The 18,977-nt window shown below is 33.6% G+C and overlaps 1 protein-coding gene across 2 annotated transcripts in view; it reads right to left on the reverse strand.

Annotated features, from left to right (window-relative positions):
- Positions 1 to 18,977, reverse strand: part of LOC125059439 — a 106,420-nt gene that overhangs the window by 44,466 nt on the left and 42,977 nt on the right. The window contains exons 3-4 of one of the 2 annotated variants that reach the window (XM_047663867.1): positions 18,377 to 18,409; positions 2,350 to 2,375 (exon numbers count right to left, since the gene is read on the reverse strand). The gene's annotated coding sequence lies outside the window, so the exon portion shown is untranslated. The remainder of the gene's footprint in view (positions 1 to 2,349; positions 2,376 to 18,376; positions 18,410 to 18,977) is intronic. The other variant, XM_047663866.1, reaches the window with a different exon arrangement.

Consider the following 18,977-nt stretch of genomic DNA (forward strand, 5'->3'; position numbering starts at 1 on the left):
TGATTGATTAATTATAAAAAAAGACCGCCCAATCAACCATATATACGCATGCAAATGTCATATTAGTTATCATAATGTCAGAATAACATGTGAAGTTATTTATAATTGTTGTCAAAACGTATGGTATACTCTCCCACGCTATAAAGGCACCATTGAAAAATTTATTTTCGGAATTTTAAATTCATATTAGATGAGTCTATTAATACGCTAAGAAAACATCAAAACATTTAAGCGTTAGACAAATATTAAATTGCAGATGCAATAAGATTTTGCGAAGTATACAATGACATTCAAATACCGTAGTGACCTCTGTACCTAATGTACATTTGCATAAATATGTGCGAAGATGAATTCTGTATTTAGGCAACGGTTTATTAAATTCAGCAGTGCTATAGCTATTCGATTAAATAAATGCCGAAAGTAGCAGGGATATGTGGCTCGATCTAACATCCAATTCGGTGATAAATAAACTCAAACTCAAAATATCTTTATTCAAGTGGGTAACCAAGTACACTTTTGAATTGTCAAGTTAAATTCATTGTAAATTTACATTTACTACCAGTTCTCAAGTCATGGGCGTAGAGCGGGTAAGAAGAACTGGCAAGAAACTTTCCGCCACTCTTTTTTAATCGCCAAGTATTGTCATACAAATTGTTTGAACTGGAGCAAATCAATCCCAAGGATTAGGATCATTTAAGTATTCCTCAAATTTATAAAACGCTTTATTGATTAATTGCCGTTTAACAAGGGCTTTGAATTTATTTAGTGATAATTCTCTAATTTCGCTTGGGAGTTTGTTGTAAAAACGAATACAATTTCCATATAAGGAGTGGTTTATCTTTTGGAGCCTGGTTGGTCGTACACTCAAATTAGTTCTATTTCGCGTATTATACTGGTGAAAGTCACCATTTGTTTTAAAATAGTTTATATTTTTTTGGACATAAAACAAGGCTTCAAGAATATACAATAAAGTACAAGCTCCCACCTTTTCAGAATGCCAAATCATAAAATGACTGCTTCACGACTGATTTGAGAGAGACCGCCGATGGGAAAACCGCTGTGTGAGTTCGTGAAGTGAGTTACAGAATCGCAGGGCTGATAGTAATAAATACATAGGTAACTATAATATTGTGTTCAAGACGGTTGATACTAGAACGAGTTTGTCAGGACAAGGCGCCAATTTAGGAGATACGGTTGCTACATACCAGGTATTAATGTTTTTATGTGACTGGTGCTATGCTTACTGCAGTTCACATTAATTTATAATGTATATATATGAAGAATACTTATATGAAGATTGTTTTGATGAGAACCACTTTAGATATTGAAGTTCATGAGATATTATTTCATAGGTTTTTGTTAATTTTAATTATGAGAAAGATCAACAACTTCTCTGAAACTTCCAATAGCGATATTGATACCAATTTAGTAATGCCAACTCCTGCAGGATATTCCCCCTAGACATACTTCAAATACTCCTAAACATATATTAAAAAACCCCTAAAGATTTTGTTGTACACTTGGTTTGAGAGGAAATTTCAAATATGCATTAAAAATACATTCAAGTGGTATAAATAAGCTGTTATTTCAGTTTATACTTGGTTAAGTTTATTCGAGGTTCGAAGCTTAATATAAATTGTACAGAATTGTGCGTTTAAAATAACCTTTTTCTTTGAATAAAGTACCCCCTAAAATCTCTTAAGTAAATGTATTCCCTATGAACCCCTAGGGGCTGACTCAAGATGTCTTAGAAAGTGACATTTCGTGTCGACAATTTTGATACAAATTTAGTTTTCGACTTTCTACATACGCAACTGTTGCGGCATCTTGACTAAGCCCCTTGAGCATATTGATTCCCCCTATTTTTTTTGGGGAAAACCTCCAAGTTGGCTGTACCAATCCGGACGTTTTTATATCCAAGCTCGAAGTAGTTCTCTAAGTAGCGCTGATGTATCTATATGTATATATATTTTGGGATTGTATAGACTATAGACCAAAAAATCATCGTACAGTATCGCTTTTGGAAGTTACAAAGTAAGGGCTCTGATCATTAATTTATTCCTTGGTTAAAGTCAAAATCATTTATTCATATAGGTAACACAATGTACACTTATGAACGAAGAGTATTAAATAATCTTTCCAGTAGATTTTGCTATTTCTACTACCAAAATAGTCAGTATATTTATACATTAGTATGCAACCAAAATAAATTAATAAACCTTTTCTCGAGCTTTTTCGTGATTATGATATACTTTATCTATGTGTTTTTTGAAAATTGATTACTCCAATACGCTCGTAAGCTTAATGTATTATTGTACACAAGTTTTTTATTTGTATCTTAATACATACCTTTACAATTGCTTCTATGGATATATCTGAAACCAAATAAAATGTCATATTATTAAATTGATTCACGTACTCTTTGGTTAAACCAACACTACACATTTAATTAAGACTTTATGAGATTATTGGCGAATTTATTACATTATTTACATAATGCTCTCGAGTATTGATGACAATAAACCCAGTTTCATAGCTTTTAAGCTATTGCATAGATTTTATCGCGGGCTTTGAGCGCGGCGACCGAATCAAGAAATTCCGTAACGAAAATAAAAACCTAAAACACGATGACGTATGTAGAGTGAGACAGACTATATAGGCGTGTTAGTCAAGTGTGGTAGAGTGGTAGATTGAATTAATATCAAAGAAAAAAATAATGCATTAATAAAAATAAAAAAAATACATAATTGCATAAGTTGATAAAAAATGCTATGCAATAGCTTTACCGTGGCAGTCCCCGAGTGGCAAACTTTTTTTTTTATTATTTATTTTTTAGACATCTCTATAATTAAATTCCCACTAAACCCGTGATTAATGAAAACTAGAAAGAAATAATATTATTACATATAATAAAAAGGATGTTTACGTAAAAAGAAAGTACACCCCCCCCCCCACACTAGGATTCCCGGTGTCAGTCAGTCTCTTCCATGTTAACGATAATTGACAATTATTTCTTCATAACACTTACATTCTATTATTACACTACTGTTGGACAATATTTTCTGTTATAAAGTCGTAAATCACCAAAAATAAGTAATTACTCTAGGGTTTCCGCATTAAACGTAATGAGATTTTGTATTACACATAATAATTTAATTAGCATTTATGAACGCAAATGTTGTCCTCAAATATATTATATAATGTCCTAGATACTCACTAGGCATTTCTGGCAATGATTTTGCGAAAACTTTCTATTTTCTAAACCATAAATTTTGGGAAACATGCGTTACGCTTTGCTTAAGTCGCAAAATGTAATTTAGGCTAAAAATAAAAACTCAAAAGAATTTAAACAGTTTCGATTCGAGATTTTTTAGATGTGTTAAGATTTCCTTTGAATATCGCAACATTTAAATAGTAAACCTATAGCTACAATAAAATAAATAAATCAGTGGCGCTACAACGTTTTTAGGTCTGGGCCTCAGATATCTGTATCTGTTCCATAATCATTTGTCAATCTAATAGGCAAGCAGGTGATCAGCCTCCTGTGCTAGACACACGCTATCGACTTTTTGGGTCTAAGGCAAGCCGGATTCCTCACGTTGTTTTCCTTCACTGTTCGAGCAAAGGTTAAATGTAAAACATAGAAAGAAAGTACATTGGTGCACAGCCGGGGATTGAACCTACGGCCAACACCGCTCTTAAAGCTACTTTGATGGCTTACTATAGAATGGCTAAATTTTCTAAAAACCTTGTCGTGGAAACTGTTACTAAATATATAAAATAATTAAAGTATATTTTCCCAGTTGTTAGCTGTTTTTAAACATATGCAAAGTAGAGTAATAAAAAAATATGGCATTAAAATGAGCACATTTTTTATTTAAATTGTTAAAATAGTCCGGCTTTAACACACCGTGCTTGTATACAATAACAAGAATCGTAAGTTAAACAAATCTTAAAATATATAATGCGCCACACATTTGCCATTATCGAGCTTGTTACTACAATTTACTTGCATATAAAGTCGAATAATATTACATGTTAAAAATATATCTTATGCCTTGGTAATAAAATTTAAATTACATTGCTCATATTTCGCATAGGGTGACAAGCGAAGCGCGACGTCATTTCATAAAGTCGTTCAAAATGATACATATTATGATAGGGTCAATGAACTATGAAGTAATTTCGCAAATTGCATTGAGTTAACACACTAACTGCTATAGAACGGTTATTTCATGTTGGTTCTGTCATATAGCGTATTTCCTATATACAATTAGTGTCGCTTATATCATGCTAGATGCCGCGTTACCGCATGAAAATTGTATTATTTCAAACTTTAAAAAAAAGGCAGGTTGCAGAAATATAATCTTTCCTCCAACTTCGATTTGGTCCCTTTTGCAATACTGCGAGGAAATGCTGTTCTTTTTAATTATTTTTATTATTACTATGTAGATTAAGAAAATTTTAAGTATTTGATTGTTATGTTTAGCTAAGTAAACAGTTTTTATTCTTAGTTAAATAAAACTGGTTTATCATTAAAAAAATTACAAAAATAGATTTTATTGAACTTTTATTAATTTCAATAAAAAACAATTGATAGTTTTGACACTCATTTTCTTTCTGTGGAGCAGACGTGTTCCACTGCGTTGGTAATTCTGCCAGAGACCACAACAGTTAGTTTGCGTTAGTAATGTGAAATTAAAAAAATATCATATCACCAGCACAGTAATTGTGTTTAATCGAATGTAAAATCAACTAAATAAATAGTTCAATTAAAAGAACTAGCCTAGTCATTTGCAAAAGTAAATGTTATTACTATTATAAAGAAACTCGAGCCGTCAAAGCCTTATGAGATGCACGCCGGACGTCCGGTTCACGGTGCCACATGTTAATCGGATGTCTGTCTGTATATTACGTCTGGTGATGTCAATGACACCGTGCATTAAGGCTAATCTTTATGTTGCGTGTTCCTAGTAAGGAAAATAAAACTAAATGATAGTTTAATCTAGGACAATATAGAGACGGAACCAGCAGGGTTGAATGATATGGCAACTCTTTGCTCAACGTGATTTAATTTTAAGACTTTATTTCGTTTCAAAGTACGTCGTGGGACATTACTTAGGTAAAAAACTAACAATGTAGTAACATACATTGTTCTTCTCTTCTCCTTCTTGTAGTGCCTTTCGACTACTGGAGGTTGGCGGTAAGCTCGTCATACTTCTTATTCTTCGCCAAGTGCATCAGCTGTTCTACGCTGGCCACTCCAGTCCATTCTCTGATATTGCGGAGCCACGACTTCCTCCTTCTGCCAGTGCGTCTTTTACCTCGACCTTGCCCATCATGATGACTTGAAGAAGTCGGTACCGTTCGTGTCGAAGCACATGTCCTAAGTAACTTATCTTCTTATTTTTAATGGTCAATACATATTGATACATTGTTAGTTGTTTTAATTAATTGGTGCAGCCATTTCGTGAAAGTATTTTATATTAAACATATCTTAGTAATTATGGCAGTGAACACAAGATTTCTAAAAAAAATCCACAGTCTGAGTTGGTTTGTTAAGTACTTCATTTTGTGTATTTGTAAAATTAATTGGTGCAGACATTTTGTGAAAGTAATAATATCTTACCGAAGCCGCGTAAAAATTATTTGAAGAAGTCTATTAAGTATGAGGGTGTGCAATTATTTAATCAGTTACCGTCTAAAATTCGTAATATTAGCGCGTTTGTAAACGTATAGCGTTTAACCAATTCGAAAGGACATGAAAGATACATATCAGAATGAGCCTAGACTAAAATTGGGACGGCTGATGGCGACGTGTATGTCGTTCATATATATATTAAGTTTCTCATGTAAATAAAAATACGTTTTTTTACCGATTATCGTCTTATATTTTAGAAACTATGATAGTGAACACAAAATTAAAAAAAGAAATCCAAAGCGTCAGTTTTTAATGAGGTGTTTTAAGTAGTATTTGAACTCAACAAAACACTTTGTATGGGCCTACAAATATGTACAACTAAATTGTCCATACTAAAAGGTAAAAATAACTTGTGAAGTGTTAACTAGCAAACAGAGGTTTCTTTGTGGAGTGTGGGCAAGAATTTAACAGCTTTTATGAGCTTTTACCGCCTTCGTTTACCAGCTCTTTCTCTCTATTCGAGTAAGTTTAGCGAGTTTAAAATCCCTACATAGGCATGCAAATGTCATATTAATTACTATGTTATTAATTTTAATAATAAGAACAGTTAAGTTTGTTATAATTGTTGCGTAGGTAGTTGAACATTCATAATAGATCAGTGTCGTTGTTATTCGTGGTTTAATTAGTTATTTACGTACATTATCCTAACAGTACTAACCAAATACGTAATGTCGAAAAATATAATAAAGTATAGTAGTATTAAATACATAATATACACAACTAGCAAACTCGGCGAACTCCGTTTCGCCACCAGATGGCTTCGTTTTATGTAACATTTCGTTTGGTGATCCCGCTTTTCTGTTGAAATTTTTCCTGAATTTTCTTAGCTATAAACCTCACGGAGCCCGAGACCTTTCCAACGAATGCAAAACCGTGGAAATCGGTTCGTGCGTTCTGGAGTTATAGCGTCAGGAAGGAAAACTCGACTTATTTTTATATAGTAGATATCGCTACTGTGAACTCTGAACATTTAAAGATGTCGATAGTGTCGAAGCATTCAGTAGGCGCAACGTCTTTGTGAACTGGTTCTGGCCCTTGGTATCGCAAACCTTGGCCGTCACCGTCACATGCCATAGGTACGAAGAAGGAGGTTCTTGGAGAACACTTGGGTTGCTCAGTGCTCACCAGCTCCCGCAAGACTTTCAGAAGACTCAGGTTTTTATTTCGTTTCCATAGAAAAAGTAATTTGCTCATACGAATATACTGTGAAGCTAGTCTTGTGTAAAATCGGCTTAGATATCAATTAGACCCTGACCGCATGATACGATTGTTTTTTGTTACGTGCGTGTAAACGATAATAATGGATTTTAATGTGTTTTGAATCGATTCAATCTTTGCAATTTTATGCGAGACTAAATGTAATATTGATAATTAAAAAAAAATACATTTAGGTCTGGGCCTCAGATTTCCCTACCTGTTTCATGATGATCAATCTAATAGGCATGTAGGTGATTAGCCTCTTGTGCCTGACACACGCCGCAGGGTCTAAGGCGGTTTCCTCCCGATGTTTTCCTTCACCGTTCGAGCGAATGTTAAATGCGCACATAGAAAGAAAGTTTGTTGATGCAGCCGGGGATCGAACCTACGACCACAGACCAACACTGCTCAATTTGGTTAATTCATTTAAATATCCAAATTGAGCAATAAAATTCGTAAAGCAAAGATTACTTAAATTAAATTGAAAAGAGTCTTTAGACAAACGTGTAAATAACAAATGTTTTAATCCATAAGAATCTCGAATGAGGATATTTTTTTAAATATTTGATTGCAACATACTGTTTCGTTAAACAAATATAAGAGTTGTTACTGTTCAAACGACTATATATGGTAGGTAAATATATTATGTATATAATTATAATTAGAAATGTATGTAACAGTAAATATATAATACGCTTTATAAATTACCGTTTCAAATAACACCGTACAGTTATTTATTTCGTAATTCTACAGCTTACAATTATTATATATAATAACAAACAAATACACTAAAAATATACCCAAAGATAGAATACATAATATTTTTGTAAAGGGAAAAAACAATAAAAATAATTCAATACACTAAGTAATACCTAATTTGGCTGTGTTGAGTGATGGTGTCAAAGTGTACCTACGTGAAGGTGCATATGTGGGGTGTGGTTATGATGCAGGTGATTTTGCGCTATGGATATTCTTAATACCCCTTTTAAAATTCCACGATAGCTTAAACAAGTCAAGGCTTAAGTAGTAGTCGGATGGATCTACAGTCCTGACTTTAATTTCTAGATACATGTACAAATACATATTTATTTTTCCATTGCAATTTCCATACGTTTTCACGTTTTATAATAATACTGAGAGAGTACTCGAAAAATTCAAAGTTTCATTTAATTTATTATAATATATTCGAAGCATTTTATTATGCTTTGGCTTTAATTAATTTGTATGTTTTACTAAGAAATTATTAATTAACTGTTGATTAAAATACTAAATAGCTTACGGATGGTTTGCAAACTGATTTTATGTTAATTATTTGTTTGCTCAGTGTTTAAAAATTAATGGATTAGTACGTTCAGATTTCTCGTGCTTACGGGCTACAATTAATATCGAACGTCGAGGCAGAATACAAAATACCATCCGTATCTTCTCAACGTCCGTTGTTCCACAACTGAGCGTTCTTAAGCCAGTTTTTGCTGCGCACCACCACTATGTGGATCCAGCAGCCCAATGAAGTATTTCAAGAAAAGAGCGTACCAATTCTTGAAAGTCCGGCAACGCATTTGCGAGCCTTCTGTCAATGTGATTGTCTATGTTTTCCTCCTATGATATAAACAAAATCCCGGGTAAACTTTTAAATTTTATTCAATTAAATTGTGATAATAAACGCGTTTTATAAATAATTTTAAGTTCAATGTATGTGGCTATTGTCATGGCGACGGCGGTCATGCGCAGGAGTATTGTGCGAGGCACGACGCGTAGCATTTTAATGTGGAGATAGCATTTCTAGTTCCCATGATATCATAGGAAGTGTTTATATGGTATGGTATGGTCTTCGGGCATGTGTGAATATTGATTGACTATAAGTTGCTTCATCGAAAAAGCTGTCCAATCATATAAAATAAATATTGTGTTTCTATGTTATATATAGTTAAAATTAATAGAGAGCCACTGACGGCCTTATCACTTTCGAGCGATCTCTTCCTGGGAACCAATGTGAGAAAATAAAAATAGATAAGGTAAGCGCAAAAAGTATATATGTCGTGGGCTTATCGTTAGATTGGCCAGATCGAGATATGCCCAGGCAGAACGTGATACTCCGGCACATCATGATCTGGCCATCCAACACAGGGCATATCGTTCAACACTTAACGTTTGGCGATTTGGCCAGAGATACTTTAGGCATATCGATTATGTAGGGTGTCCAAGGTTTTAGCAAATAAAAATAAAGTTAAGAATTAAAATGTTTATTAAAATTGAAAATAATTATTGTTATGAAGCTCTAACTTAACATTATTTTTTAAAATTCCAAATGTGGCACATAGAATCACAGTTCTTTGGAGAGAAAATAACAAAACGCCTATTTGAGGCAAATAAAATATGTAAATAAACAGTAAGGTTTAATAAAATGTTAACACAGCCATCACGTAGAAAACGGCACGTACGAGCAACAGCTAGAATTAAATGAAAATGTTAAAAAATAATGAATAACATTAAAAATAAGTTATTTAAATAATAAAGTGTAACTAAATAATCAGACTCATTAATCAGTTGAAAACAAACTTATATTAATAGGAACGTCAAATAGTTTTTCAAAGAATAGTTACCTATTATTTGTTATTAAATATGACAAACATTAATAACATCGTCAAAAAATTCTAAAAATGGCACATTCAATCACAGCCCTTTGGTAATAAAATAAGATAACAAACCAAACGTTCGTAACATTTAAATACCTAAAAAATCTTTAGAAATAGGTAATACAACCCGACAACCGCCATGCAGAAAGAGAAATTAAATTAAAAAATGTTTATAAACATTAAATAGGTACCTACTTAAAAAATGTTCCTCAATCAGACTAACAACAGACTTAATCAGTTGAAAATAAACTTTGTATTGAATATTAAAGGAAAGTCAAATATTTTTTGAGATATCTATCATTTGTTGATGCATGATATACTTTGATGACATTTTAAAGTGCAGAGAACATTATTCTTATAACATGCACACCTTTTGGTGTGACATTGATTTCTGGCAGGCCTGCAGGAGCATTTCTGGAAACCTTGACCTCCAAACATGGACTGACATGTGACTGCATGACGCAATGTTATAAATGATTCAGAAATGTCTCCATTATAATCTTTGGCTGAAATTTGTAATTCTTGTCTCGGGAACCAGTTTTTTATTGTTCCAGAAGTAGTACCAATTTTAAATACACCATTCCTAATGTCAACAATTTTACCTGCGATGTTCTTGGTATCAAGTGGTCCACGATCAAATTTTGGAACATTTATCAAGACGCTATTACCAACTTCTAATAACGGAAGCTTTTTGACTGTTTGGTCAATCATTTTTTCTGCAGCCCGTTTGGTACCTTTAAGAGTTTGTGCTCTTTCTTTTGCAATGTCTTGTTCTCTTTTGCATATGAAACATAAAATCTGAGACCCGTAACCTTCTTCACCGTCAGTGAGACCACATATAACGTGAACTGGTTTAAAGCACGATCTACAACTATGAGCTCCAGTTGTTTCTTTGGTACAAACCAAACAAACAGTGTGACCAGATTTAGTAGATTTCTACTTTTTTGGTAGATTTTGAGATACTGTCAACAGAATTTAGTATGTAAAAATTATTTGGTATATTTTAGTAGAATTCACGTTTTTCAGTTATTCTAGTACTTTTTTTTGGCATATCGAATAAAAGCGAGGTATTCCTCTTTCATCGATTGGATTATAACTATTTAATGTTCATTCTTTTCGTTACCATTCGTGCCGTGAGCATAGAGTGTGATGTGGGAATTCCTTTATTGAGAATTTATATAATCGAGTTTAAAATGAAACATAAATATACACAAGGATATCGCAATGAATAGTAGCAAGATCCCTTATTTAAAGTTGGTTATGTAAATCTACAAAATTTTACGTTATTTTTCAAAGTGATCAGACCCTTATTCATAAAATTGAAACTGACATACAAAACATGATGAGTTCCATTTTGAGTTGCTTTACAAAGATAAATTATATAAAAACTACTCCGCTGCAGTCAATAGATCTGACAGAAGTATGTTCAAGTTAATGAACTCAAAATTGCTTTATGACAATGTTACCCAACATAAAGACGAAAAATCTTTACTTTAAGTATCATTTTATACATTTTTGTTTAATTATATTTTTATTAAGAATTTAATTTAAAAAAAAACTTGGTTTCTTTTAAATTAAATTCTTATTTTCATTATTCTATCGTTTTATCAAGAAAACATTCATGTTTTACGTTGTAACACAACAGCAAAAAAGTATAATAGATTTGCTCATTCCTTTCGGTAGAATTCAGTAGTTTTTAACCTCCACAAGCAGTAGATTCGTCAATTAAAATCTGGTCACACTGCAAACAAATCTGCGTATTGCAGTCGGCTTTCTTAGTCGTTAGTGACGTGTCGCTACTGGCTGAAACCCCTTGAATTGAAACGACAAAAACATCTTTGCTAGTAGAAGCTCTGTTAACAGTTTGCAAAGCTAAATCTTCTATACAGGACGTATCATTTCTGGGTGAACAATTAGTTGCTTCAAGTTTTTGTTCGGCGGTTTCAATATTTTCTATTTTCAGATCTTGATTGGCAAGCGCCGTTGCCGAATTTACACTTGTTAGGACGTTCTGTACACTTAATGCTTTAGGAACATTTATTTCGGCCGAAACCATCTCAACATCAAGCGTTAGTGCTTTACTACTTAAGCCATCAACATTTGTCCCTTCAGGCAAGATTATCTCCATCGAGGTTGTCGTAATATTCTTCTTTTCAGTTTCAATAGATGAAATAACACTGTCTGCGATATTGGCAGGCGCCGGTGCCGCATTTATACATGTTGGGGCATCCTGTACACTTAATGCTTCAGAAATATTCACTTTGGCCGAAACCATCTCATCATCAAGCGTTAGTGCTTTACTACTTAAGCCATCAACATTTGTCCCTTCAGGCAAGATTATCTCCATCGAGGTTGTCGTAGTATTCTTCTTTTCAGTTTGAATAGATGAAATAACACTGTCCGGGATATTAGTACCTTTCAGTAATGTTTTGGGGTCAGAACCGAACAAGGCACGATAGGGTGATCTACCAATTATACGATGAAAAGATGAATTTTTATAATACTGTACGAAGTAGCAACCCACAGACCAATTAGCAGAATCATTATCTTTCATCCAACAACGCAACATGTTTTCTACGTCTTGGTTGCTACGTTCGACGCTTCCTTGCGTTTGAGGACGTCTAGGGCCTCCATGAACGATCTTGCATTCTGGCCACAACTGCACAAGTTCTTCAATGACATGAGCTGTAAACTCTTTCCCATTATCAGATTGTAAAATTAATGGTGCACCAAACTCCAAAAATATTTTAAATAGTTCAAACGCCACCTCCACAGCCCTCTTAGATTTCAATGGCCTCAAGTGTAGAAACTTGGTAGCATGGTCCTGATAATTCATTAACCACTTGTATTCCCCGTCCGGAGCTGATTGTAAATCAATAAGGTCTACCTGACCTCGTGAGTTGAAATCTGGTGATATAATTGGTTTTGTCACTATACCTTTTTTTGGCATGGAACGTTTCATTTCACACACTGCACACAATTTAATGTATATTTCTATAGCTTTTTTCGGTATGTGAAATTTGTTTTTAATACTATATATCATTTTTTCTCTGCCACCATGCCCAACAGCTTTGTGAACTTCTGTTAATATATCAAAATATTCATCTACGGCGACTATGCGCACTGTAGGATCATCGACAGTTTTTCTTTTGAAAATTAAGTAATCTTTGTCAGAAGTTTCCATGACATCATATTTTGCACTCCAATAATAGTCCGAAGAGACCCGCTGCATGGTCACCCTACTTCTTTTTATTTGTTCAATAACCTAAAAAATAAAATGGAACTTTAGCGTACAAACATTAGTTACTTAATCAATCTAAGAATTTTAATACATAATGACATGAGAGAAACGCATCACCTACACATTATTATGCAAAAATAAACACTTGTTTATCAACTAAATACTAACCTCTAAAATACGTTGAGAAGTCCATGGTTTTTTTACATTGTGCGAAGAATCGTTATGTCCCTCATAGAAATCAAGTAACTGATGGTAATATTGTTCTTTAAATGCACTTTTTGTTTCGTTTTCACTGTTCATTTTGATAATATCAACACCACATTCACTTGTTTGTAACGCCGCCATCTTCCGCTCGCGTAAACAAAGCCGAGCGCGCGAAGACAGCGCCACTATCGGCGCGAAATGCAACTATTTCACGATCCGCCGTGTTGTTAGCTCGGAATATCGACAAATACGTTATTCTCGTCGATCTGCCCAACCTTTTACTTGGCGCATCGCGATATGCCCGGCCGAATCATGATGTGCCGGCGTTTCAAGAAGTGCCCGGGCATATCTCGATCTGGCCAATCTAACGATAAGCCCACGACATATACATAAAATTACTTTATCAAAGCAATTAAAACATATGTAAATAGTGAACAATAATAAAAAAAAGGACACATGAAAAAGAAAAAGTGTACATGAATCACGATAATTTCAGTTAGTATGAAAGTTAGTAATATGATGTGTACAGATAATTCTTGTACAGTAGAGATTTAAAGGAAGGTAGGGAAGGATTTTATAATAAATATTTATCATAGATGAATTAGAAAAAAATAATCCTTAGGAATACAAAAAAGGTACACTGCCACCGGGTCCTTGAGAAAGACATTTTTTTTTAAATTGAGTTCGTCTTAGCCTAGGAAAAGTAAATATAAATACTTAATAAACAACATTTTTGGCCGTAAAAGATCCCAAAGTTATTCAAGCAAAAACTATCCAAGTACTTGTGGAGTAAAGTTAAAATAGCTTACATTGTAAGGACTTTTATCCCGCAAAACCTCAAAACGCATTAGTGTTAATCTAAAGAATCCCTAGTGATGTACGACAATCGTTTTCTATCGATAGTCCTGAGTGTCGATATTAATGTCTGCGATAGTTTGTGATAAGTTATTGAGATGTTTGTGTGTGTAAAGTTTTATACTGATATGGGTAATAACGATCAAATAAGGGAATTACATCAGAATATATTGCTCTTCTTGTGAATGTTTACACTTGCGGAGTGCCACTCTAGATAGATAGATAATAATGTTATTTGCGTAGTTTTAGCCGCTATTTTTCTAACACTATCGGTATCAACAAAATTTGCTTCATTAAACTATCTTTGCCGTTGTATAGAGATGTAGGGTCCCTCTGCATCTTCACCACATTTGCCATAGAGAGTGTTCAGAGGAGTTGTTCGGATTTACAACTGCAGCTGAGTTTCATCATCGGACATCAAGGCGGAATACCAACCGTCTACAATCCATCAAAAAGAAGTTTTTTGCTGTACCCAATATCCAATATGAAGTAAAAAAAACAATATTTTATTACTACCACAAATCAAGGTATATTTTGAAATACTCTCCGTAGTTATTAAAGAATCATGAATATTCTGACCTTTAGAAAATAATAAAAGGCTTACAATGTAACTTTCCTGTCTATTGAACTATGTCCAAGTGCATTAACATCAATCTAATCGTTGTTAGTGATGCATGCAATTGTCGATAAAACTTTTTCATCATTTTAAATGTATTTAATTACTTTTAAAAGGACCTGTTTTTATATGATTGCAGAGTATTTCATTATTTCATATAAAAGTAGTGATAAGAACTAGTCACATAATTATGTTGCATATTTTCGAAGAAGTATTATACCCCACAAATTCGCTGTCAAATAAGGATTTTTATTAGATAGAGATTTTTATTAGATACATTATGCCCTAAAACAGAAGTGGCAAAGGGGTGGCACATAGAAAGATAAAAGGTGGACTTTAAAGACAAGTATATGGAAAGCTCCAAGGCGTAGGAGAAGTGGGCTCCCAAAAAAGGTGAATACAAGATATAGTAGCGTTAGCAGCAAGCGAATGGAGAAAGAAAGCCATGGATAGATATTTCTAAACATCTGGAAGAGGACCATTACTCGTCAAGGGGTTCCGAACAATGGTTAGGATGTTAGGATATCGAGTACAAATATATAACAAATTTAAACTGTATATTCAACATTTGTAAAGATTGGAAATAAACTATATATTATATTATTGTTTATTAGTCCGTATACAGCCTATCGTCAACATAATTTTTATTTGAAATTATATAGTGTGATCATACAATCTTCATTTTATCGATGCAAATCTTACAATAGCACATCACTATTTAACCCTTCTAGACCCGATACGGCCGTAACGACCCATATTAGTCAACTGTCGTTTTTATTTCAATTTCTTTAGCACAAACTTGATTTCTTGATGATGATTGAGTGGGTGTGTTGTGTTTAACTAAATGATTAAGTGTCTGGTTATTTATCGTAGGTGGAATGCACGATGCGGTTAAAAATAGGTCTTTCATAATTATTGCTTGTGGTGACAGCCAGAATTTTAATGTCTTCTGGCTAAAATATGAGGGCACCTTCTTGGGCAAACGGGTCTCTTATCCTTACTTGGGTAAGGATAGGAAATCACTGGCTATTACTGTTTAATGTTTTCGCCACGCACCAGAATTATCTGGAACCAGCTGCCCACAGAAGTATTTAAGAACCAATTAGACTAAGGGTCTTTTAAGAAAAGAGCGTACCAATTCTTAAAAGGCCGGCAACGCACTTGCGAACCTTCTGGCAATGTCCATGGGCGGCTGTATCACTTAACATCAAGTGAGCCTTTTTCCCGTTTGCCTCCTAGATAAGAAATAAAAAAAAACTTTCTTATGTTAAATATTTAGTAAAGAAGATTGGTTTAAAATGACTTATTTGCATAGCCTAGGTTTGATTGTCATGTGTCTGTGTGTGTTTGTTAAATTGTATCTTTGTGCAGAGACAATTAATAATAAAAAAACGTGTGGCACTCGGGGACTGCCGCGGTAAAGCATAGGAATTTTTATCAACTTATGCAATTATAATTATAAATGCAGTATTTTTTTCTTTGATAAATTAATTCAATCTACCACTCTACCAGACTGTATACTATTATTATACTATAGACTGTATACTATTATATACTATTATAGTATTCTGAATACACGCCTATATAGTCTGTCTCACTGTAACGCGTACCGGCTGCACCTATATTACTTCATCGTGTGTTAGGTTTATTTTCGTTACGGAATTTCTTGATTCGGTCGCCGCGCTCAAAGCCCGCAATAAAATCTATGCAATAGCTTTAAAGTATGAAAGCAAAAACTTTTTTAGTTCTGATACAATCAGTGTAGGTTGGATTCGTGTGGCTACAAACGTCTTATAAAATCGATTCTCAGTATGAGGGTTATTAAAATCATATGTATGACATTTATTCACTTTTCCTTTGAAAACTCTTAACAATGTACGCATTTTATGTCACTTCAGCATTGTCATTGTAAAATATACCTTACCTCACTGCTATAAAGCTTAAAATTGTAATAAAATCATTAAGTTTATGATATGTTAAGCTTGACAGTGCGTGACCCCGATGTCTACCAACTAGTTTTGCTTCTGAATTTAATTCTTCACAGGACTTTCAACTTTATGCAGTGCAGATAAAGACTATATTGTTGTGTGTGTAAACAAGTATTTATGATAAATGTATTTTGTGTGTCTAGATACTTTTTTGACACGTCATAGGCGTTCACGCATCTCGAGAACCGTGGCTTGCATACCAATAAGGATATTATTATAAGTTATTTTAAAGATTTACAAAGGATGTGCTTTAGTTCAGTGTTTTCAAACTTTTTTTTTATATTAAGAAATTCAATTTTACACTTAAATGATAGGTTTTAGTAACTAGGAAATTGTTAACGAAACATAGTGACAAATTTTAAAAATATAATGAAAAACTGCAATTGACATTTCTAATAATTTTAACCCATGGAGGCAGTATTTGTTTAAACTCAAACTCAAAATAACTTTATTCATATAGGTACACTTATGAACGTCAGAAACTACCAGTTCGCAAGTCAGGGGCGCAGAGCGGGCAAGAACTGGCTAGAAACTTTTCGCCACTCTTTTTAATAGCTAAGTTTAGTGTGTGAAGGGATTTTTTTCAATATATCTATTATGAAATTGTAAAAAAAAATTGTAGTCTATCTACATTAGTTGTATATTTTAATTATTATTTTTTTATTTTAACGTAGCCCCGTCTTACATCCCTCCGACAAGCACAAAAGCTGGTACGGCCGCAGAGCAGGCGGAAAATAATAAACGGCTCAAATACAAGAGTCTTTCCTCCAACTTTGATTTTGTTCCCTTTGAAGAGACTCTTGGGCCGTGGGGTTCAAGTGCACAGGCGCTAATTCAAGATTTAAGTTGGCGCCTAGTAGATATAGTACCCCAGAGCAGTTGCTTTCGTCACTCAACGAATAAGTATCGCAATACAGCGAGGAAATGCTGCCAGCGTTAAAGGTACACAGAGACCAAACTTTTTAAATCTGTTCAAATTTTATATTTAACTAATTTTAATTATTATTATAATATCTTAAATGAAATTATTATTATTCATGTGCACTTTTTACTTTTCATGTATCCTTTATTAGTTTAGTTTGTTTTTTGTTTCTGTTTGATTTCTTTTTTTTTTTCTTAATAACTATGTATTTTTATTTTTTACACTTCTTGCCTAACTTATTTAATTTTCTTTTTTTTCTCACAGTGGTCGCCTGGAAGAGATCGCTCGAAACCGATAAGGCTGCCAGTTGCCCTCCTTTACATTTAATCATGTTAAATTTTTATATTGTAATGCAACAAAGTGTAAATAAATAAATTATTACTATGTAGGTGAATATTGTAAATACTGTATGTTTGTATGTTGTATATTAAATAAATATTTTAATAGAATATCTTCTACGTACATTAACGATTATTGCGCACACATTATTCGTATACACGGCGTGGGCTTAAAAAGAAATTGATAAGCCTTGTTCTATTTAAAACTGAATGTAGGCGGTTTAAAAGAACATACAATAGCGCTTTCCTTTTGTTCCATTTTGGGACAAAGGGCATTGGGTTAAATAATTGAGTAATTTTTGTGTATTGCTATATTTAAGTGAATTTTATATACATTATATTCGTGGCGGAGTGGTTATATAAGCGTGTCAGGTTATCCTAGCTTCGATTCCGAGCGAAACATTGTTAAGAAAAGTGGATGTTAGAGAAGTACAAAATAAAAATTACGTTAGCCGGCTGAATTACTTCCGAACCAATTCGATTTAGGCTCCTTCAAGAAAACGTACCAATTCTTAAAAAGCCGCCACGCACTCGCGAGCCCTCTGGCATTGATTGTCCATGGGCGGCGGTATCACTTAACATCAGGGTGCCCTGCCCGCTTGCCCCCTGTTAAAAAACCCCATTAAAGACTATTTTATTAGTCTAATCATACGTTCAGCAGTTAGCGCTTTAACTTACCCCTTTGTAGTATTTATTGAATGGTTTTGTTACCTGCAAATAAAAAATAGCATTTAGTTATGGTAATTTTAATTACTGTACGAGCCAAGGCGTAGCGCAAAATTATTAAAATCATAAAATGTCACATTATTCAAACCATACGATTAAGTGAATTTAGATAAATAAATTGGTCCAGTGTCGCGTTGATTGATACCCAGGAAGAGATGAAGTCAAGGTTAGGTCCATGTCAGGGTGAGCGGCTATAGAAAACGGATATCGGGGGTTTGGTGCCTGATAAAAGCGAAAGCGATTCTTTCTATTTAGCTTGGCATTTGGGTGCGTGATAATTGTTGTATTGTATCTTCTGATCAACGCCATTATATATTTATGCATTGGGGTCACAAACTCATTTGTTGACAAGAGGTGTGTGGGAGATTTTTTTTATCTGCAATATAATTAATGAAATAGCCCCCACATATTATGAATATTAATACATATACTTTTATGCAAAAAATTGTTAGTAAAAAAAATGGAGTAACCAGTGACCGAAACAGACTATTGAAGCGTTTATTTATGTATTTAAAAGTAATTACAGCTAACATACAAATTATAAAACAAAACA

Source organism: Pieris napi, chromosome 19, assembly GCF_905475465.1.
Source record: "Pieris napi chromosome 19, ilPieNapi1.2, whole genome shotgun sequence".
NCBI classification, from domain to species: domain Eukaryota; kingdom Metazoa; phylum Arthropoda; class Insecta; order Lepidoptera; family Pieridae; genus Pieris; species Pieris napi.